General features: G+C 37.5%; 2 long non-coding RNA genes across 4 annotated transcripts in view; one reads left to right on the top strand and one right to left on the bottom strand.

The window, feature by feature from the left end:
• Positions 1 to 9,584: 9,584 nt before the first annotated feature.
• Positions 9,585 to 14,299, bottom strand: LOC120590057 (uncharacterized). Of its 2 annotated transcripts, XR_005649626.1 has the most exons (4): positions 14,242 to 14,299; positions 12,931 to 13,364; positions 10,806 to 10,866; positions 9,585 to 9,972 (listed from the first exon to the last, which is right to left on the bottom strand). It is a non-coding gene; the product is annotated as an uncharacterized LOC120590057 (long non-coding RNA). The 2 variants fall into 2 exon arrangements; XR_005649625.1 differs by lacking the exon at positions 10,806 to 10,866.
• Positions 12,710 to 24,271, top strand: part of LOC120590058 (uncharacterized) — a 20,092-nt gene continuing 8,530 nt past the window's right edge. For both annotated transcript variants that reach the window (XR_005649628.1, XR_005649627.1), the window contains exons 1-2: positions 12,710 to 13,031; positions 22,130 to 22,339. This is a non-coding gene — a long non-coding RNA (uncharacterized LOC120590058). The remainder of the gene's footprint in view (positions 13,032 to 22,129; positions 22,340 to 24,271) is intronic.

The raw sequence follows: 24,271 nt of genomic DNA, 5'->3' as shown, positions 1-24,271 counted from the left end.
CACTTGCACTTTTTGCCCATCTAAGGGCAGGTTAGAGGTGGCGTTGGCAACTGTTTTCCCATTTTTATTGCAGCTTCTCTTATATTCATATAATGACAACTATCACTATTGTATAGAAAACGGAATATGTGTCCATAAAAACAAACAAACCCAAAAACATGTTTTCCAAAAGAAGAAGTATACACAACCAATTTTAAACATATTTTCTTACTGACCTTCAAAAATAAAACGTATTTCACTCACCTTGTGTGGTAGATATAATTGTACACATGGGGCGAAAAGGTACAACAAACCAACTTCCCACTGTTTCCCACCACACATTATTCAAACATGTAAGGACTGCCCCATATGCACTCCCAAAATGTTTGCTTCAAACTGCTGGAAGGTGAGCTTCAGGCATCAACCAGGGTAACTGGGAGGGATTATCAGGTGGGCCATGTATACAGCCTCTAATGCGGAGAAGAAAGTAATGGGCTCAGGTTACCCTCCACCAACCTGAAGGCAAAAATCATGTGTAAACTGAGAGGCACATCCCTCCTTCCAACAGTCAGGTTAGTTACCACAAAAACTGTATCATTGCAAGTCTTTTCTAGGTTGTTAGGAAAGGACTCTTTTAACATGGCCTAAGGAGTAAGGAAGCATTTCAGCCATTGCAAGCCAACAAAGTACCCCTCATTCTAATGTCGCCATTAGAAAATAAAAAATCACTATCCCCACTCCCACCTTCAGTTTTTTTTTTCCCCCAGAGACTTGAATTCTATGGGAGTTACACTGTAGGTCCAGAGATACCCAACTCAGAAAATTTCTTTCTTAAATACTGCAGAGGAGATCATTATACCATCTGACTGTCAGCAAAACTTATAATTGTGACAACGAACTTATTCTCTTGTTAAATAGTTAATGAGACATAGTTTTAGAACTACCCTATCCATGACAGTGCTGGCAAATCCTTACCCATTATTTTCTTAATCAAAGGATACTATGCTCATCTGCTGATGAAGTACTCCTACATAGTGCTGACAAAACATATTAGTAAAAATTACTACTCCTGCCTCCAAGTTGACAAAAATTGTACTTAGAGTAGCAGAAATAAGTGTCTAAAATGAGTGATGTATATGCTGATGAAATGTTTTGTTTTATGCGTAGCCTTTCTTTTTTGGAAAATTTTAGTTTTTTGTGGTATAAGAACAGGAAGGTGTATTTTTGTATTGCCAGCAATGGCTGGAATCCTCAAAGATCAGTGGTGAGAACTTTGAGTCTGACTTGTGAGAATTTTATACTTTTAAAAATATAGTATATTATATTTTCTATATAGTAATTTACCTTAAATACTTTAGTATTAATAGTATGATGTAAATGCATGTGTAGGTTAACTTTGTATTAGTCAGAAAAATTTATTTAACTTACAGTATCACTCACCCCAATAGCAGAATTTGCCCTTGGGAAGAAGAACATTTTCAGAAATTTGGCCAACTCCTGAGCTTGACTCCCTCTTTTGGCCATGCAGTATTTGCTAGTTGCTGGTTTATGCATTTAATAGTATTCGAAGGCAGCTGTTCTTATTAGTACTCACTAGCTGTGAATCAGAGTCAGAGGCCTCTGTATCACCTGTTTGCTCAGGCCCTGGTAAAGAAAGAGAGGAATTATTCCACACTTCCAAAGGAGAAATGTACCTTCCAGTATAGTTCATAGGGTAACAAAAAAGCATTTTTCAAAGTAGATAACTCAACGATTAAAGACCTGGGACACCACAGTGGGACTCTGCACATCAGCTCTGTGCCTAGAGAGAAAACAAATGTTCAGCTGCTATGTGGGTCTTCCCGTTCGCCAACAGCCTTAGTTACTCTTAGAATAATGACAACTCCAGATCTATTTTGTCCAGCCAGGAACTCTCACCTGAGCTCCAGGGAGATCTATCCAGCTGTCTACCGGCTCGAGTGCCTCATACATGTTCATTATTCTCCCCTCAAACCTGTCACTTGTTTCTTCTCCTCCTCCTCTGCATCTTTTCCACACAGGGTATCTTTATATCATCCACCATTCAAAACCTTGTGTGTGTGTCCATACTACTGAAATGTAAACAGCTTAATTCAATAGAATTTTGCTTTTATTCATGGTAAGGGAGTCTCTGTCTCCTTTCCATCACTCAAGGGCCCAGGCTAAGAGATGCCATATTTACATGTGGCTTCCCAGGTCACTCTGGACTTGGACATCCAGACAGCCAACAAAGGCAGGAGAGTAGATTTGGCCTGCAGCCTGTAGTGTTCTGACCCTTGCCTGAGAATGTCAGCTCCATGAGATTAGGAGCCTTACCTGTCTTGTTCACTCTATGTCTCCTATGTGTTCGAACACACTTGACCTTCTTGGAGAAGAAAGAATTTTCATATTGTGTTTGAACTGAAATCTGCTAGAGGTGCTCTTTAACGGAGAAAAAAAATATTTACTAGAATCTTATGTTTTCTTGCTAATGAAGGAAACTACTCAGTATATATTAAATGGTAGATTAATTAGTAATAAACTCGGTAAGTACGTTTTAGGCTTGTGAGCAAAATCAGTTTACTTTAACAAATACATTTAAAAGTCTAAGTAAACAAAAATAAACAAATAAGCTTTCTTAAAATAAATGTTGAACAAGTTTTGTAGTTTTAATACATGTGTGGTTAAAGTTTACCACCCTATGGAAGTAAACAAAATTTTTGTAGTTAAATAACCGAATATCTCAGAGAGCCATCAACTTCCTTTTCAACATCCTAAGACTACTGGTGGGACAGAAAGAGATTTTAATCGAGAGAGATATGTAAACAAAACTCAATGGATATCAGTAGGCATTAAAAAAGAGAACATAATGTGGACAAAAAATTATTTGGGCCAACTTTCCTTTTAAAAACAACTACAAATACTACAAATATTATATTTGAAATGTACTTCCTTAAAAATATTGAAGAGTTGGTAAGTATGTTAGTCATTAAGGATTTTACCAATATTTCAAGTTTTCCTCCTTCTGAGCAAATGGTAGCATTGTACTTCGCAACCCTCTTGAAGTTGGTGCAGCCACATGACTTGCTTTGGACAGTAAAATATGAGCAGAGCTAACTGATTTGTGTTACTTCTTGGCTGACCTTCAAGGTCAACGTGTGATTCACCATGATTTCTTCCCTCTGCAACCAGCAACTTTCCAGATGACCATGCTTCTGTCAGTCCACGCATATCCCTAAGTGAGAAAAATATGGAGCATACTATTTGCCAAATTGACACAGAAATATATATTATCAAGAATACATATATTGTTATAAGTTACTGATTTAAGGGGTTTTGTACCACAGCACACATTAGTCTATTGTGAATTATGTATTAAGATTATAAAAAAACACCAGACTAAATTGTAAACTAGAGTGTGAACTTAGAGAGTTTAAGCAGAAAGAGAGCAAATAAAAACTGCTTTTATCCTGAAGACACTTGCTGGTATGGGCAAATTTGAACTTGGGTTTGATGGTCTCATGGTGCTGGGGATAGAGGTCAAAGTCCGGTGACTCTCAGAGACATCTTCCATGTTAAGCTGAGATCCTAAGGAGCTACATATTAGAGTAAGGCTAAATCAGAAGGAAACTCACTCACAACCCAAAGGACTTCAGAGAAAGTTACCTTAGCATTGAGCAGAGGCAATAAAGAATTAAAAAAAAAAAAACAAAAGACAAAACAAAACTCATTCTTATGAAATTGAAACAAAAACCCATCTCTTTAATGGATTTAGAGTCCAAATTCACATCACATCACTTGATGGTACTAGCCTGGAAATGTCTCCTTAGATGACTTGCAGAAGAAAAAACAAATTCTTCCTAGAGGAAGGATCTTTTATCTTTGACCTAAAAGAACACCATAAGTAATATTTCAAAAACAATGATCAGCACACAATAAAATAAATTTTACTAAGTACGTAAGGAAACAAAGCACTATAAGTGAGAGCGAGCGAAAAACAATAGCAGGCAGGGAATCATGAGGACTTCAGATATTAAAATCATCACTTTTTTTTTAAGAGGCTTATGTTGTTTCAATAAAAACAAACTTGAAAGGAACTGCAGGGAAGAAGGAGATTATAAAAATATTGGTAAAATCCTTAATGACTAACATACTTACCAACTCATCAATATTTTTAAGGAGATACACTTCAAATAATCTCAAAGGTTACCAAAATAATCTCAAAGGTTACAAAAAGAATCAAACAGAACTTTTAAATATGAAAAATGAAGTTCTCAATATTCACGACCTAAGAGACAGGCTTAATAGGCAATCAGACATTGGATGATAGGCCAATGGAAGGAACACAGGCTTCAGGAAGGAGACCTAGGCCTCTTGGATGAGCTGGGACTGTGTCGAATTGTGGCCCTAGGACTCCCTGTGTCAACACTCTGATTCTGTCACTTATTAGCCGTGTGATCACATCTCTGAGACTTAGTTTTCTTAATTTTGAATGAGTATCCACGGACCCCCACGACCATCCCAGGCAGAAAAGTGAATGGGGAAGGTGTCTACTCTAGTCCAGAAGTTTCATTTCAATTTGAGAAAGCAGGAAGGAACAGAGGCCTCGCAAAGGAGTCCCGGGGCCTCTTGGATGAGCTGGGACTGTGTCGAATTGTGGCTCTGGGACCCCTCTGTGTCCACACTCCAGGAAGGCGGATGTGCTTGGAACGGCCTACCTTCCCTAAAGACCTGGAGGCAACACAGCTTTTGTTCAAAAATCACCATATATATATGTGCACATATATATATGGGAGCTCTGGCATTACACACTCAATTCACGTGCATTTTGAGCCAAAAGTGCAGACTTCCGAGAAATTTCTCACTTGCGGCAAATGCACAGGCTTCCCAGGCCCTTGGGCTTTGTCGGGAATGTTCAATCTTCTGCGGGTAGTTGGGGACAGTCGTTTGACAAATACTCAGGGTCCCATTGAGCTCCTTGGGGCAGAAAATATGTCAAATTCCTCTCTGTATCCTCATGCAGACTTCAGGGCCATCCAAAGACAATGTGCCCAGAGATGCTTTGGCCCGCCCTCCATCGTCCCATCTGCCCCTCCATCCTTGTCGAGGTAGAAGCCAAAATGGCATCCTTCACCTGGTAGAAAGAGGTCAGTTTGGGAAACTTCAGACTCCTGTTAGTCTGTATCTGACTCTGTCACTTATTAGCTGTGTGATCACCTATATGAGACTCAGTTTTCTGAATTTTGAATGAGTATACAGGAAACATCATGACCAGCCCAGGCAGAAAAGTGAAGGAGAGTGACGTGTCTCTTCCAGTCCAGAGGTCTGATATCAAATTGAAAAAGCAGGAAGGAACAGAGGCCTCAGGAAGGAGCCCCTGGGCCTCTTGGATGAAAAGGGACCAGGTTGAATTGTAGCTCTGGAAGCCCCTGTGTCCACACTCTGATTCTGTCACTTATGAGCCATGTGATCACCTCTCTGAGACTTAGTTTACTTAATTTTGAATGAGTATCCACGGACCCGCAGGACCATCCCAGGCAGAAAAGTGACCGGAGAGATGTGTCTGCTCTAGTCCAGAAGTTTCTTTTCAAATTGAGAAAGCTGGAAGGAGCAGAGGCCTCAGGAAGGAGCCCCGGGGCCTCTTGGATGAGCTGGGACTATGTGAATTGTGGCTCTGGGACCCCCTGTGTCCACATTCCAGGAAGGAGGATGTGCTTGGAAAGGCCTGCCTTCCCTAAAGATCTTAGGGCAACACAGCCTTTTGTTCTAAAAACCACCATATATATATGTGCATATATATGAATATATTTTTGTAATCTCAAAGGTTACAAAAATAGTCTCAAAGGTTACAAAAAGAATCAAACAGAAATTTTAAATATGAAAAATGAAGTTCTCAATATTCATGACCTAACAGACAGGCTTAATAGCCAATCAGACATTGGACGATATGCCGGAAAAAAATTATACAGAATGCAGCATGGAGAGATAAAATAATAGAAAACATTAAAGTGATGCATGAATGACTGTGTAGGAAGTTCTAACACATATTTAATCAGGGTGCTTGAAAGGCAATATTTGGTTAGGTGATGGTTGAGAGTTTTCCTAGCAAGATTCGTAAAGTAAAAAAGAGAGAATGTACAAAAGAAGGAAATCTTGCCACTTGCCATAATTTGAAAGGACCTTGAGGGCATTATGCCAAAATGATGAAATGAGTCAGACAGAGAAAGGCAAATACCATATGATCTCACTTATATGTGGAATCTAAAAAAAACAAAACAATGAAGTGAACTCATAGATACAGAGCACAGACTGTTGGTTGCCAGAGGCAGGGGGTGAGGAATGGGCAAAATAAGTTGAAAGGATTCAAAAAGGTACAAACTTTCAGTTATAAAATAAATAATAATGGGATGTTATATACAGCACGGTAATTATAGTTAATACTATTGTATTGTTTTTTTGAAAGTTGCGAAGAGAGTAGACCTTAAAAGTTCTCATTGCAAGAAAAAAATTATAACTATGTATGGTAGTAGATGTTAACTAGACTTATTGTGGTGATTATTTCATAGTATCTACAAAAATCGAATTGTACACATAAACTAATATATAATGTTATATGTCAATTATATTTCAATTTAAAAACACAGAGAGAAGGTACAAATAAACAGCACTAGAAATAGAAAGGGACATTACTACAGATGCTGCAGATATTAAAATATAGGAAGAATACATTATGAATAGCTTAGGGCAATAAATTTGAAAATTTATATAAAATAGAAAAATTTCTAGAGAATTGTAATTTATCAAAATTGACAAAGAAGACATAAAAACTTAAATTGAGTGAAAATTATTTGGCAAATTGAATAAGGTAGCAAAAAACTCAAGCCCAGTTTATTCAAATGAAAATTTTATCTAATATTTAAAGAAAAAAGAGAAAAAGGATGGGAAAGGAAAAAGAAGAGGAAGAACAAGAGAAAGAGGAAGAAGAGAAAGGAGAATATAAGATTGTAAAGGACGAAATAAAATTATCACTATTTGAATATAATGCATATATTAAAAATCTAAATGAAATCCACTGAAAGTGATAAAAGAATTTAGAAAGTTTACAGAATAAAAAATTAATATATAATAGTGAGTTACATTTCTATATATTAACAAAATTTTCAGGAAATGACATTTAAAAAAATCTTACATTTACAATAGTATCAGAGTTGTTAATTGCAAACAGTAGAAATGACTCCTGAGATAGTGTAGCTCATGCTGATGCTAAGCTTCTGGGAACAATGGTTAAAACCATGCCCTAAAAAAGAAAGGAATGCATCCACTACTGTCCTCAATGATGCTAATTATTCTCTGGAACTCAACCTGTGGTGCCCTCCAGTGCTGAATGATTCCATCACAGTCATCATCAGCAAAATGTTTCCCACATGAGTCCACCTTACTCAAGTTGTTCACTTCTAAATTAAAATCTCATGTGGTTGAATCCGATTGGTGGAGCCTAAGTCATGTGTTTGTCCCAGGTGCAAAGGACAGTGTGGGGGAAAAAAATGTTCCGGGTTTACCTACTTCAAAAATATAAAATATCTTCACAAAATATAACAAAATATGTTCAGGAACTTACAGAGAAATGGCTAAATGTTATCAAAAGAAATTAAAATGGATCTAGATAACCTCAATAGCAAACTATAATTATAGATTCAAACACTCAATATTGTTAAGATGCGAATTTTTTCCCAAATTCACCTAGAGATTTTTGTAATCCAAAACAAAATTCTAATAAGATTTTTGTGGCATTCAACAAGATGATTCTAAGATTTTAATGCAAATTTCTAAGAGGCTAAAATGGTCAAGAATAGGGTAGAGAATGTGGTCTACAGAAATCAAGACTAATTTTAAAGCTACAATAATGAAGAAAATGTGGTTTAGTGCAGGGATAGACAAATAGATCAACAAAACAGAATAGAGAGCCCTGAAATAAATCTATTACTATATGGGCAGAGAAACATGACAGAAGTGGCACTACAGATTAATGGAGCAAGATCAGTCTTTACAACAGTAAATGGTGCTGAGACATTGGAAGGCAAGATTATACAGAGGATGATCCTTACGAATGGTTAAAAAAAGCGTAATAACAAAAGAAGAGTTTGATAAATTGGACCACATTAAGTTAAGAACTTCTATTTCTCAAAATAAATAAATAAAGAGAATAAAAAGTCAATCCACAGAAAGGAAAAAGATATTCATTCATATCACATAAAACCAACAAAGTACTAGAATCCAGAATATATGGCAAACTCTTACAAATCAATAAGAAAAGATAAACAACACCCAATAGAAAAAATAGACAAAAATCCTGAATAGGTACTTCGAAAAAGAGGAAATCCAAATGCACAATAAGCATATGAAAAAGTGCTCACCATATTAGTCATCAGGGAAATGCAAATTAAGGAGATAATGTTCCATATCCTCTTTTTAAAAAATTAATTTTAGGTATATAGTACATTGGTTAGACATTGATATAGTTTATGAAATTATCCCAATTACTCTGTCACCCATCTGGCTCTACACATAGCCATTACAATACTGTTGACTATATTCTCTATACTGTACTCTACAACCCCATGACTATTTTTTAACTAATAATTTGTATTTCTTCAATCCTTCACCTTTTTATCCCAGCCCCCCAACCCCCTTCCACTCTGGCAGTCACCAGATTGTCTGTTGCAACTGTGAGTCTTTTCATTTAGTGTGCTCCTTTCGTTCCTTAGATTCTACATGTAAGTAAAATCATATGATATTTACTTTTCTGTCTGACTTTTTCACTCAGCATAATAACCTCTAGGTCCATTCTTGTTGTTGCAAATGGTAGGATTTCATTTTTTATGGCTGAGTAATATGCCATTGTATATATAAATCATAACTTCTTTATCCATATCCTCTTGACTGGCAAATTTAAACATCTTACACGACCCAATAATGACCAGGAGAGGGCACCACCACTTTGGAAAACAATTGGGTATTATTCTGTAAATTTGAAGATGTTTTTAACCTAAGGCCCAATAGTTCCACCCCTAGGAATATTCTCTAGCAAAACACGTGTACACATGCACCAGGACACACGGATGTTCATGGCATAAAAAGCACACATAGAGTCTGATTCTTTTATATCAAATTTAGAAACAGGCAAAACTAAATGATAATATTTAGGCTATATACATTGGTCATAAAATGATAAAGAAAAGTAAGGAGATTATTTTTATACAATTTAGGGTAGTAGTTAACTTATTTAGTGGAGAGGTTTGTGATGGAGAAAGGGCACAAAGGGAGACTTCTGGGGTGTTGACAATATTCTCTTTCTCGATTAGAGTGGTAGCTGCATAGATATTTGCTTTATAATTATCATTAAATCACACATTTCACTCACACATTTTATACACTATTTCATGTGTTATATTCACAATTGAAAAAGAAGCAGAGCAGGCATAGTTTTAAATTTAAATAAGACCCTCGTCATACTTGCCTCATCTCCTAAAGGTGCTCCTTTTTCACAGTGTTCATGTCATCACGAGAATGCAAACAGTCCCCGACTTTCTCTTTCTTATTTGACAGGCAATAAACAGCCAAACGCTTGGGTTCTCCAAATACTTCAACAAAATTATTTTTCCATGAAATATCATGGTAACATAGTTTCTTTTAATATTTTCAAAGACGTATTCAAAGTCTGAGTTTATCATTTAATTCCACATATAGTAGGTGCTCAAACTTGTTGACCAAATATTGTACACATATAATCCTTTTCATCTCAGTAAGAAGAGTCTATCTCGGTTTTTCTTCTAGGAAATTTCACCCTTGATTTTAAATAGCACCTGAAGCTTCTTTGTAAAAGTTGTTGACATTACTGGAAACCAGAGATAAATTAATTCCACTTCGCATGAAAAGGAAGAAATGGATTTTGCAAGCCTCCAGCTGGTAAAGATGAGGTCAATTCTGAGCAAGATTCTGGAAAGGGTTGAATGCAAACGTATGGATTAGCTCTTAGCAGTCTTCATAAAACAGAAAGTGAACATTTCCCTATAAAACTAAATAGTTGACAGAGCTTTTTTTCCTGCTGAGTACCCAGCATGAATTTTTCCCTCATTTTTATAATAATTATGTAATGTACTGTTTCAAATTTTGCTCTAAATTCTAGGAAACAGTTTCAGGTTCAACTATGTCAGCTGTGAAAACCTTTACAATCTGCATAATTCATTTCTATTTCCTGCCCCTGGCCAGACTTCCTATTCTGATTTAAAACACCTTGGTCCTGCTTAATAGTGCATACTTGTGCTTTACTATTATATTGTATGTTTCCCCTAAGACACCTCGAGTCCTCAGGAAAACAAGATAAGGGTAGCAGGAAGAGAAAGGGAGGCAGAGGATATAAACCTGGGAGAGGAAACCATGACCAGAGGTTTCTTTAAGTAAAAAATCGTAGTGGACAAATCTAATTTCCTTCTTTAATAACGGAGTTAGATTGGATCAATAGAAAAGGAAGGTAATGGGCATAAGTACCTCTGTTTGGGCAAGGCCTACACGAAGTGCCGTGATACCATTCTAGTTAGCATCTAATTAGATGGATGTTTGCCTTTAAGCCAAGAGGGTGACCCAGAGGAAGCTTCTGAGTAGCAGGGCTTGTGCTTGGCTCTAGGCCCTAGCCACAGGCTCAGTATCTTCATCAGCGACTTGGGTGAAGGTCTTGAGAGCAACCTCATCTAAGTCCTAATGCAGTAAGTGTATCATAGTCTGAACAAGGCATGGGCTTGGTATGAAAAAATACAGGTTTCAAATTTTACCTCTGCCCACATATTAGTGTGTCATCTTGGGCAAGTCATTGCTGAGTCTTAGTTTCATAACCTATAAAATGGAGACATTAATAATACTTACCTCAGGCTTGTTATGAAAATTAAAGGCAGTATACTAAAGGCACCTAGCATGGAGAAGATACTGATAAATGTTGAATATATTTGATTGCATAATTAGGATCGAAACATGTTAGGCAGGCTAGAGAGATGAATTGAATCTAATAAAATAAATGGGATAGTTTTCATTTTATAATTTTGTATTTGGTTAAAACAAATGAAAATAAATAAACAAAAATAAATTTCAAAAGTCCAGGGAGAGGAAGCTATGGAAATAGCTCTCCCTACAAATCTGTCTGCACTGGAGTCTAACGGATTCTATTTAGGGGCACCTTTTAGCTAAAGCAGTTTCTATGAGGAAACCAGGAGCTCTTAGTCAAAAGCAAACTCTCCATAAGTCAGTTGTGTGACCTTGCATGTCTCCAACAACATGAGCTGATGCTTATTCTCTCCTAGCGATCTCTGGGTGGCAAAGTTTCAGTAGTGGCGCCCATAGATCCTACCCCAGAAATTTGTAGCTCCCAGTACAGCCAATGGAAAGCATTTCTAAATTGCTTCTCTCTCATTCTATTTTTCTTAAATTCATTTCTTCACTGCTTTGAGCATATCCCAGTAAAAAGGTAGAACTTACTCTTGATGAGGACCAGAGATATTTTGGATTATTATCTTATCTGGAATGATTAAGTACAACTCTCAATTTATAGAGAAAAGAATAAAAATAATCTCTTGAATTTTATTTCTGCTTAAACATGAATTTTTCCTCCAAGCTCATCCTCCCTCCATCCACTGTGACATCACACATTAGTTCTGCAAAATCCCCTATCTGCTTACTTTTTAATTCCTCATCTGTCTTCATTTGATTTATATCTTAGTCTCAGACTATTACCTTGGCTCTAATGCAGAAGCCCACCAAAGGTTGCATCTAGAGATTACCTCTCCACCCTACACCCTATTCCATAGGCAAGTGGAACCCAGGTGTGGGTCATTGCAGGCCCAGCTAGCAGCTGGAAGGAAGAAAGGCAAACCCCAGTAGATCTGTCAACTTGCATGGGCCTTCAGACCCACCTGCCCATCCCATAGGCAGCACAGCTTTACGACCTTCTCACAGACCTAGAACCTTCAAGAGCAGAGCAGGTGGTCTCTCCAGATTCCTTGGGAAATAACCTATGCACAGTGAATAATGATGGTAATGATGTTTATAGGACTGTAATGGAACAAAAAACTTGTTGGATTCCTGCTTTCTTTCAATGTTATCTGATGGATGACAAGCCTACATCTGCTTCAAAGTCAGCCTTGCCTCTTCTCTTGACATCCCACAGTCTGGCTGCTCAGCTAACTAGTGGTGCACATAGCTGGGCCCCCATCTTCCAGGCGACTTCTGCGTTGAGCAGCATATGCTCACAATAGAATTCAGGAGCCTTTCATAGGAACTCAAACTATGACTGCATTTCACAGTGATAAACTTTCTGTCATTAAACTGTCTCATAAAAAATAAGTGTTATTCCCCAGGTTTGAAGTGACTGAAAAGTTCTCATTAAGAGAAACTACATAGTATAACCAAAAGAATTCTGGATTAAGAAGAGAAAACTAAAATTTATTGAGCACCTACTATTTCCTATTACTTTAATCTTCATCACAACCCAACTAGCTAAATACTTTTATCTCCATTTTACTAATAAGGAAACCGAAAAACTCAGAAAATTATATAACTTGCCCAATGGCACGTGGTTAATAAATGGCAAAGCCAGGTCCATCTGGAAAGTCCACCTACCCTCATCACTAGCCTCTTTCCAGCAGAGGCCCATCTCTATCACTTTCTGAGCTCATTACCTCTTCTTTCAAGTGTAAAAGCCTGACCTCATAGTACTGGTGATAATCAAACGTGAAAGTATGTGTGAAAGCATTTTGACAACTCTAAAGCTCTCAGGACTGACTACACACATGAGGTCAGAGCTGTTGACCCCAAGGAATCTGCAGTGGCAAGAAACTTAGGCCATAGTTTAGAGCTGAAAGTCAGGTTCTCCATGGAGTTGTCAAAGTGAGCAACATTTCCACTCACCCTGAATGTGTCTCTGCTTGGAGACTGAAAATCTGTGATTCAGAGTCCTCCTCGTCTCGGCTCCTAGCCTAAGAAGCTGGAAAATAGCTGGAGAGATACAGGTATGAGTGTGAGCCATGGGGATGGTGTGGGTTTTTTCTCTTTCCAAAGAAAGGGAGAACGTGGGCTGTGTAATCTTTGGGAGATGGCAGTAGCAGCAGTGAAGGCTGGTGGTACTGACAAGGGCAGTGGGCAAAACCAGGAGGAGCCTCCATCCCACCTGCATGAGCCAGGATCACAGTAGTCCAAGAGAGGGGACAGCAGGATGAGGACCTTCCAGGAGCAGGTGCAGAGACTGTGAGTGCAGGACGTAGCTGATGAACCCTGATTGGCAGTCCCAGAAGGGGACTGACTTTTGAGACACGGCCGCATCTGGAGCGAGGACACTGGAAGGACTAAAGACAAGTAAAAAGAAGGAAAAAACATCTGTTATACTATGACCCAGATATGGTTCTTTGGTGGAATCTCTTGTGGGATTATTCTTCCTCGTATTTTTCTCTCTATATATATTTTCTAAAAGTAAGATCAAGCTATTCCTGCTGATTTGTTGTACGCTTTTTATTCACTTGACAATAGGTGTTTAAAAATATCGATAACTATTCATCTTCAACATCATTTATGATAGTGGAATAGTATTCTATAGTATTGATATAACTTAATAATTCTTCTATTGGTTGAATAAATAGTTGAAAATTTGACTTTTTAATTTGAGAGGCACATTAAAAATGGACCTGAAATACAAAGAATGGAACAAAATACACATGTAAAATTGCATTTTGACTACTATGAAAAAAATGATTAAAATTCCTGTAGTTAAATCTTTGTGATTATCTTTAATGTAATTACTAATTACATTAGTAGGATAAATAATTGTTTAATTACATTAGTAGGATAATTACTGGCTCAAGTTGTATGCATATTTCCTCCCAGGTTTTTATTTTGAAAATATTCAAATGTACAGAAAAACCAAAGGAATAGTATATCAAGCACACAATCCTCACAAAAATGTATCTCGCCATATTTGCATTATCTTTCTCTATGCATTTATATTGGAAAGTATTAAATACTAAAAACATTATGAAATTTTACCCCATACTCTAGTCTGCATGTCCTAAGAACAAAGTCATTAACCCACTTACCACAATACCATTATCACAACCCAAAATTTTAACATGGATTTTAAAATATTATCCAAATTTCTCCAGTCATCCTTCAAAGATCCTGTTAGCTGTCCCCCTCACTTCTAGGATTCATCAAAAGTTTATGCATTACCTTTGGTTGTGTTCTTTTAGTTTCCTTTAATCTAGGATAATCCTTTTGTCTTTTCTTTTCTTTCATGATGTGTTAGTTATCTATTGCTATATAATAAATTACCTCAAAATTTAGTGGCTTAGAACAACTCTGAACATTTATTGACTCATAGTTCTGTGGGTTAGGAATTTGAGAATCTCTTAGTTGTGCAGTTCTGTCAGGAGGTACATTCAATAAGTCACCCGAGGCTGCAGTCATCCGAGGCTTGTTTGAGGCTAGGGAATTACTTCCACAGTGGCTGACATATGTAGCTGACAAGACGATTCTGGCTATTGGCAAAAAGTCTCAGTTCCTCACCATGGGGACCTCGCCATGGGCATTTATGTGCCTCACGACATGGTGATTAGCTTCCTCTGGAGTGACGGATCCAAGAGGGTACAAAGAGAAGGCCAAAAGGTCTTTTATGACTTAGGCTTGGAAGCCATAGGCAGTCAATTCTGCAATAGCCTATTATGTACATAGTCAGCCTATTCAATGTTAGAGGGGACTGCACAAAAGGTCATCTTGGAAGGTGACTACCACATGTGACATTGACAGTTTTGAAAAAGGCCAGACCAGTTGTCTTATAGGATACCACAGGTTCTGGATTTGTTTGATTGTGTCCACCTAAGTCAATTCCGATAAAGTTTATTTCCCATTGCATTATATCAGGAGGTACATAATGTCAACTTCTTCTATTATTGGTCATGCTAAGTTTGGCCACTTAATCGAGGCAGTACGGTATGCACATTAAGTCTTTGATTCTCTATTACCTTCTTAACTATCTCTCTTGGCATCGAAAATCACATACCAAACCCTGGGCTGATTTCTCCACAAAAATTTTTTAAAATTTCATTGTGTTTTCATACTACCAATCTTTTAGCAAACACCAGTCTGTGTGTGGTTGTGTGTGTGTGTGTGTGATGTTGATATTAATAGGCATTCTGAACTGAAAATTTTCGTAGAGAGGAGGTGAAGGGGCATACCAAAGAGTGAATTCCTTAAGAACAGAAACTGTCTTTTTTTCTTCTTTGTATTCTGATTGCCTCAGACAATGTTGGACAAATAGTAGGCACTTAATAAATACATGTTGAATAAATGAAAGAACAAACTTGAAAGGAAAGAAACCAGAAATAAAGAGGCACTTTCTAATTTATAAAAATGTAGAAACCAAAATATTACCTTTCACCAAAATAAGTGAGTAAATCTCTAGGAATCTCATCCCCTCCTATCTTGCCTCAGGGTGGTCTTAGGTGCTTCTATTTCACAAGTCTCTGGCTCCCGATGGTCCAAATGTCCAGTCTCCATGGTTCCTTAGAAAGCACACTGCATTCTAAACTAACTTTTCCCTTCCTCTACCATGATGAAAAACTGCTCATATGATGTCTTGAGCCTTGTTCAACCACTTAGTCACTCCAGGAAGGAAGCAAAGTAGAGAGTAATGATGTTTTCCTAACGGAGCCATGGTAAAAGGAATTGCCTGAACTATCTGAGTGCACTTTTGCAGTCACAATTATCCTTGCTCATTTAATTCCACTTTCAATTTGTTTTCTCTGTATCATATTGATTCCTGAGACCTCTCTCTGAGTTGCATAAAATCGTAGTAATGTGTCCCCTGGTGAACAAAATAATGAAAACAATGGGTTTTATTTTTTAACCGTCTCTTCTATTATAGAAAAAGAATGTGGAAAAACTGGGCACCATGGAGTTAAATGCCCGCCTCTTCAAGTCTGCCCCAGGGAATGCTCTATTACCCAGCTAAGTCAGGTCAATAGAGAATGACCTGCTTAAACATTTTCTTTGTCTGATCCGCACATATAAATGAAAGAACTGAGAGACCCAGAGCATAGTAGAAAGAAGAAAGAAAATGGAAGGAGGTAGGGAGAAATATTTACTGAGAGCCTACTGTGGCCTGAGCTGGACCAGGCACTGTCTCACAAGTTTCTTCACCTGGTGGGCTGAAGGACATTAATGGCTTACTCAAGGCAATAGGCAGCCAGGAAGTGTCAGGTGGGATTCTAAAGCTAGATCTCTCTGCTGCCAAAGCCAGTGTCCTGAACGCCACACTGCCACATCGTTATGCCTCTATTCTTATGTTGGGTAAAAAGCCCTCTACCTTCAATCTTTTGGGCTTATCTCCTACCACTCCACTCACCCAAAACGTTCAAATACACCCTGAAGTCCAGCCACACACAATAGATGATTCTCCAAACAAATCATATACTTTAGTTACTGAAGGATGTATATCCAAAGGAAATAAAATCAGGATCTCAAAGACATAGCTGTATTCCCGTGTTCATTGCAGCATTATTCACAATAGCCGAGGCATAGAAATAACCTAAGCGTCTGTTGACAAATAAGCAGATAAAGAAAATGTGGTATATGTACACAATGGAATGTTATTCAATCTTGAAAAAGGAAATCTTGCCATTTACAACAACATGGACGAACCTGGAAGACATTAGGTTAAGTTAAATAAACCAAACACAGAGGCATATTGCATGATCTCACTTATAAGTGGAATCTAAAAGAGTCAAACTCAGAAGCAGAGAGTAGAATGGTGGTTACCAGGGGCTTGGGAAGGGGGCATGGGGAGGTATTGGTCACAAGACACAGAGTTTCAGTTATGCAAGATATCTGAGTACTGGAAATCTCATATATAACAATGTGACTATAGTCCACAATACTGAATTGTATCCTTGAAATTTGTTAAGATCTTAAGTGTTCTCAAAACAACAAAGAAGAGAAGACAATGCTAACTGTGAGATGATATATTATTAGGGTTGAGTGTGGTGATTATGTCACAATGTATACATATATTGAAAAACATCAAGTTGTACACCTTAAATATATAAAATGTTATTGTTAATTATACTTCATTTATTTTTTTTAATTAAGTTTATTGGGGTAACATTGGTTAATACAATTATTTAATTTTCAGGTGTACATTATAATTTGACATCTATGTATTCTATTGTGTGTTTACCACCCGAAGGCTAATTTCCTTCAGCTACCATATATTTTATCCCCTTTACCTACTTCACTCTCTCCCTACACTTCTATATTTGACTCCCTTTACCCCGTCTACCTCTCCCCTCCTCCCCCACACCCTACCCTCTGGTAACCACTAGTCCATTGTCCATGTCCATGAGTTTCTGTTTGTCCTGTTCATTTGTTGCTTTTAGGTTTATATCACACATATAAGTGATATCATGTGATTTTCTACTTTTTCTGTTTGGCTTACTTCACTTAGCTTGATTATCTCGAGGTCCATCTATGCTATCGCAAATGGCATAATTTCATCTCTTATTATGGCTGAGTAAAATTCCATTGTATATATGTGCCACAGCTTCTTTAGCCACTTATCTATTGTAGGAAGCAACTTCAGTTGCTTCCATGTTCTGGCCACTGTGAATAATGCTGCTATGAACATCGATATGCAAATATCTTTATGGATATGAGTTTTCAAGTCTTTGGGGTAAATATCCAGTAGAGGGATTGCTGCATCATATCGTAGATCAATTCTTAGTTTTTTGAGGAACCTCCATACTGTTTTCCATAGCAGTTGTACCAATTTGCAGTCCCACCAGCAGTGTTGCTTTTTCTCTGCATCTTCTCCAGCATTTGTTATTACTTGTCCTGTTGATTAGCTATTCTAACAGGTGTGAGATGGTATCTCATTGTGGTTTTGATTTGCCTTTCCCTAGTAGCTGGCAATGTTGGGCATCTTTTCATATGTTTGTAGGCCATTTGTATGTCCTCTAGGGAGAAGTATCTGTTCAGGTCCTCTGCCTATTTTTTGATTGAATCGTTTGTTTTTTTATTGTTATTGAGTCATATGAGTTCTTTGTATATTTTGGATATTAGGCCCATATTGGAGGCATTGCTTGCAAATATATTTTCCCATTGAGGTGGTTGTCTCTTTACCTTGTTGATGGTTTCTTTTGCTGAGCAGAAGCTTTTTAGTTTGATGTAGTCTCATTCATTTATTTTTGCTTTTACTTCCCTTATCTTTGAGGTCAAATTCATAAAATTTTCTTTAAGTTCAAGGTCCTTGAGTTTTGTTCCTATGTTTTCTTCTATGCATTTTATTGTTTCAGGTCTTATATTCAGAACCTTAATCCGTTTTGAGTTAATTTTGGTATGTGGTGATAGACAACAGTCTAATTTCATTATTTTGCAGGTGGCCTTCCAATTTTCCCAGCACCATTTATTTATTGAAGAGGCTTTTCTTTCTCCACTGTATGTTTTTGGCTTTTTCATTGAAAATTATTTGCCGGTATTAATATGGGTTTACTTCTGGACTCTCGATTCTGTTTCACTGGTCAGTGTGTCTGTTTTGCTGCCAATACCATGCTGTTTTGATTACTGTTGCTTTGTAGTATAATTTGCAATGATACTTCATTTAAAGCTGGGGGCGATTATCTAACTATGTTTGATTGATAATATGGTTACATTCAAAAAGTGTATTGTGACCATCCCCCTGCCCATGCCTGTACCCTGTACCCGGCTTCCCAGTTTCCCTCCTCAGAGGCAACATATTTATGTCTCTTGTGCTTTTATAGAGACATTTTTTGCATATATTACCAAATATTTATACTTATTCTTTATTCTATTTTGTCCACTTTATTTACACAAATAATAGTCTTCTGTATCTGCTGTTTTACACTTTGTGCTTGTCCCTCATAATGTATCTTGGAGATCATTCCATCTCAGATTATCAAGAGTCTACATTGTGCTACATTGTAGGACTATGCTGGAGTTTATTTACCCAGCCCCCTGTGACATACACTTAAATGGCTTCCAATTTTTTGCTATTATAAACTGTGCTGCAATGATCAATCTTATATATTTTGCACAAGGATAAGTGTATCTCTAAGACAAAAGAGGCATTGCTAGATCATACATAGGTGCCTTTGTAATCATGAGAGATCTGCTAAATTGTCCCTATAGGGATCATACCAATGTGCACTCCAACCAGCAACACATGAGAGGGCTTCTTTACAATACCGTTGCCCACACAGTATCATATTCATTTTTTAATCACTGACTATATGAGAGGTGAAAAATAAGACTATGTATTTCAGGCCTACATGTCTTTGCTTTTGTGGTTTCCTCTGCCTCACACACCTTTCTCCCTCTGACTAGTGACCTTCTATCTACTCCAAGGATTGTCCAAAGACCATTCTCTCTGTGAGGACATCTACAATTCCTACAAGCATATGAAATGCTCTCAAAGCTTTTGGTCCTTTCTCTGATATTGTACCTGCCACATTATTGGTTTAGGTGTCTAACTTCCTGACTATTAATTTCTTCAAGACAGGACTCTTAGCTTATTCACCTCAGTGTCCTCAGCATGCAACATCAGACCCAGAAAATATATGCTTGTTTAAAGAATTTGCAAAATACCGTGGTTGCATTTCACTTGGTGCCAAAATTAGCCAACTAGATTTTTGCAGTTTGAAGTAATTTCTCCTGTCTAAGGTATTTGGGTGGTGCCCTGCCACACTGGAACCTCTCTAGGTCAGAATCTTCTCTAGTTTGCCACTGAGAACCAATTCCTTACAGAGAAAATGAAGATAGTGACCAGGAATGGATGGTGAAGTTGATCATCAGACCTGACTCCATACTCTGCTGGGATAGTCTGGCTTTGACTTCTAAACACACGTGAAAAGATGGAAAAATACTGACTCGTCTCTCCTGTCATGCTTTGAGGGAGCACATCCCATCCAAGACTTAACAAGAAAGGTGTTACAGTTGTAATATTTCAGCCACTGAAAATTTCCCTTGCAAATTTGCATTGCTAAAATAAATGGTTATATTATTGCCAGACAGAACAAACCACACTTCTTTTAAATGAAAACATGGCGCTAGTTTGTATACTAAATATGAATTTGGGGTTCATGAGAACAACTCCTGACTACTCTGAAAAGGATATAAATGTGAATTTATCATCAACTCTGCTCATTTTTCTTATATATGAGTATACCTTCCTCCTGCGCACCTCTCACCTGGGTTAAATGAAGAGGAATGATGATGTATCACATCTACTTACTTTAATTCTACTGTTTCTCATCATAAGCAATTTATATGAGGATTGACATTAATTAACTCCAGCTCCATTTATCATGTAGTTCATCTCTTAATCTACTCTCATGCTTCAAATAAAAAAAGTCGTATTCTAGATTCTGGAGTCCTTACCTTGTGTGAAAATCTAAGACAGCACTTGTGTCTCTTCTTTTTGTCTGCTACTCCATCAAGTACAAGTAGATGCTGGCTTCCAGAAAGTTCAGGGAAAAGAACAATCCAGGGTGATGGGTTTAGACCTTAGTGTGGAGGTGTGTATAGCTATAACCAGACTCTCAATTCTTAATGATCCTTAAAAAAAAAAGAAGTCTATTATAAGGAATATTTATCAGAAATTCTAGAAGCCTTCACTTTGAGTCAGTTCTATTTCTAATATTTCTTTAGATTGTGATGTGGATTCCTATTTTTGATCCACAGTCCAGACCAAATACATTCTAGCTGTCTAGCTTTGGAGAACCAACCAGAGGCCAAGGTCTATATCACTTTCCCAGTTACCCTGAATGGCACCAACACCAACCTGTTTTCCCTCACTATAGCCTTCTTACCTAGAACACTTGACCTTCAAATGTTGGCTCGTCACTGCCCCACACACTGGTCAGTGGTCATATTATAAGTGAATAGATATCTTATCACTGTTCTAAAACTAGGATCTGCCTTTTCCTTTATGGGTCCCTAGCTGTGGCCTTGTCATATTCTCTTGACTCAAGTTTATGTCTCTGCAGAAGGTTCTTCTTTGTTTTTGCCATCTCTCTCTGCTCCACTCTAAGGGCTAAGGCCCATTTCCTGCATTTGAAGCTTTTGACTAGGCTTCTGATTCCTGCAGGCAACCACACTCTAGCCTCCTTCCCAGTCAGCCACCCAAGGATAAGAATATCCTGTAAATCTCTGGGATCAGGAATACTGGCTGCTTGCCTCAACCTACTATCTTCCATCATTGTCCCTGAACACCTGATCCAGGTAATGCAACAACATCTGCCTCGCTCTGCCCCTTTGTTTGCATTAGGAGACCCAAAAGTTAATCCAGACCCTGATCTGTCTGTCCCATTTGCTATGGTCAAGCCATCTTTATTCAGTGATATCATGAGAGATGACAAGAGTCTTAGCTATATAATATATGGATTTTTTTCTCTTATTTCCCAAAATAACATGCTCAAATTGAACAAGAAAGAAAGTAAAGAAAGAAAGAAAGAAAGAAAGAAAGAAAGAAAGAAAGAAAGAAAGAAAGAAAGAAAGAAAGAAAGAAAGAAAAAGAAAGAAAAAGAAAGAAAGGAAGGAAGGAAGAAATAGATAAAGTAAAACATCTGGGTCTCTTCCCTCTAACCACAGTTTATCCCTTTCCCCAAAGGTTAAAAATTTAGTAAATATTCCCCCAGACTTTATTTATATATATATAAATATATATATATTTATGGTTTTATATGTAAAGTTATATATATAATCTATATATAAAGTTATATATACATGTAATCTACATATAAAGAGAGATTATAAGGAAACACATATATAGAAGATATTTGGGGGTGGTAACATACTATACATGATCTATACACGATCATCTTTAATCTGTTATTTTACATTTAATCCTATACAATGGATACAATTCCATGTTAGTTTATAAATCTACCTTATACTTTTGAACACTTATATAGGATTGCATAATTTATATGTACTGTTTCTATTTAACCATCATTCTGTTGATGTATACTTAAACCGAATCCATGTAACTCTACATGTAACGAGGCGATATACATTCTTATACCAAATGGCACAGATATTTCCACAGGTTGGGGAAGATCCAACTTACACAAGTGATGTAAGAGGACTCTGAACTCACCCCCTCCCAGGAGCAAACTCAAATACACACATATAGAGAGAGCAATTACTCCTGTGAGACAACTGGAGGCTGAATGAACAGCTTCTGAACAACCATCAAGAGAAAGAGACCAAACAGAGAATGCTGGGAAGCTACAGAAACTCTCTGCTGGAGAAGCTAGTGAGTGCCATTGTTTCCATCCTCCTCCCACTTCCTAGTGAGTTCCCAGTTATATTGTCTGCAGCATTTTACTTCCAAACAAAGGGAACAAGCAGGGACAACAGCGTGTCACCACACGCACCTGGCATCCCTGCTGGGAGCTGCTCATACCCAGCAAGTCAATGCCCCAGGCATCCTAAGTGCCCACTCAGCTCCAACTGGCTTCTGGGGAGCCACAGGAGCTCTCTGGAGACTGCAAAAATCTCTCTCCAGGGTGAGAGGTGCCCATGAGCACCATTATTTATGTCCCTTCCACCTCCCTCTACTCAAGTGCTCTGGCAGACCTGCAAGGTTGCTGCAGTGCATTCCCGCACACATCATCTGAGCCCATTTCAGGCCTAAAAAAAGGGAGCGAACAAGATCATCAGGGCATTACTACATGCACCTAGCCTCCTCTCCTGAAGCCGCACCACTTGGTAGGCCAGAGCCAAGAAGCTTCGGGCACCTACTCGGCTCCTACCAGCCTGCCAAAACCACTTGGCATACACAGCCTACACAGAGGCTGCCTCTACATAAGGCCACTTTTTTAAGACTGAGAGAGCTGTTTTGTCTTATTCATATAAACAAACGTAGAAAGTCAAACAACATGAAAATACAGAAGAATATCTATCAAATGAAAGAACAAGAAAAATCCCTAGGGGTTGGGGGTGGAGGAGAACTCTAAGGAAACAGAGATAAGTAATTTGCATTATAACGAAAAAATGCTCATAGAATGCTCACTGAACTTGAGTAAAATAGAGAAACTTAAGGAGAATTTCAACAGTTAGAATATATAGTAAAGAACCGAGCAGACCTGAGGAATACAATAACTAAAATGAAAAATACACTAGAAGGAATCAATATCAGACTATCTAATACAGAACAGATCAGTGACCTGGAAGACAGACTAGTGGAAATCAAACGGTCAGAACAGCAAAAGAAAAAAAAATTTAAATAAAAATAGTTTATGGGACATATGGGATAACATCAAACACTCAAACATTCACATTATAGAGCTCTCAGGAAGAAAAAAGAGAAAAAGGAACAGAAACTTTAATTAAAGAAATAATGGTTGAAAACTTCACTAATCGAAAAAAGACATCTGGGGCCAGGAAGCACATAGAGTTTCAAACAAGATGAACCTAAAGAGACTCACACCAAGACTTACTGTAATTAAAATGGCAAAAGTTAGAGAGAGGATCTTGAAGGAAGCGAGAAGAAAACAATGAACTACAAAGGAAACCCCCCTAAGGATATCAGACGATTTCTCAGTAGCAACTTTACGGGCCAAAAGAGAGTGGCAGGACATCGTTAAAGTGATAAAAGAAAGGAAATTACAACCCAGAATAATTTACCCAGCAAGGTTAGCATTCATCATTGAAGAAGAAATAGTTTCCTTGACAAGAAAAATTAAAGGAGTACATCACCATTAAACCAGCTTTACAAGAAATGTTAAAGGGCCTTTTTTAAGCAGAAGGTCATAACCAGAAATAAGAAAATATAAGGGAAAAAAGTCTCACAAGTAAAGCAAATCAGATATTTAAAAAGCTACTACAAAGGTCAAAAGAAAAGAGTGTTAAACTCAACTCAAACTACAACACCTAGTTAGGAGACACATAGCACAAAAAGATCTAAAATATGACATCAATAACAAAGCATGGTGGGGTGGGGAGTGAAAATGTCCTTATGGAATATATTTGAACTTAAATGACTAACAGCTTAAAATAGACTGCTGTAGATATAGAATGATATACGTAAACCTCATGTAACCACAAACCAAAAATCTATAAAAGATATACAAAAAAACAAGAGAAAGAACCACTCCCCGCCCCACAATAAAACACTAAAAAAAAAAAAGCAAACCACAAGAGATCAAGAGAAGGAATATAACTATAAAAACAACAACAATAACAA

The sequence above is a fragment of the Pteropus medius genome, unplaced genomic scaffold (genome assembly GCF_902729225.1).
Source record: "Pteropus medius unplaced genomic scaffold, Ma_sr-lr_union100, whole genome shotgun sequence".
NCBI lineage: Eukaryota > Metazoa > Chordata > Mammalia > Chiroptera > Pteropodidae > Pteropus > Pteropus medius.
Note: the sequence above shows the minus strand (reverse complement) of the source record. Positions and strands in the feature narration are given on the sequence as shown.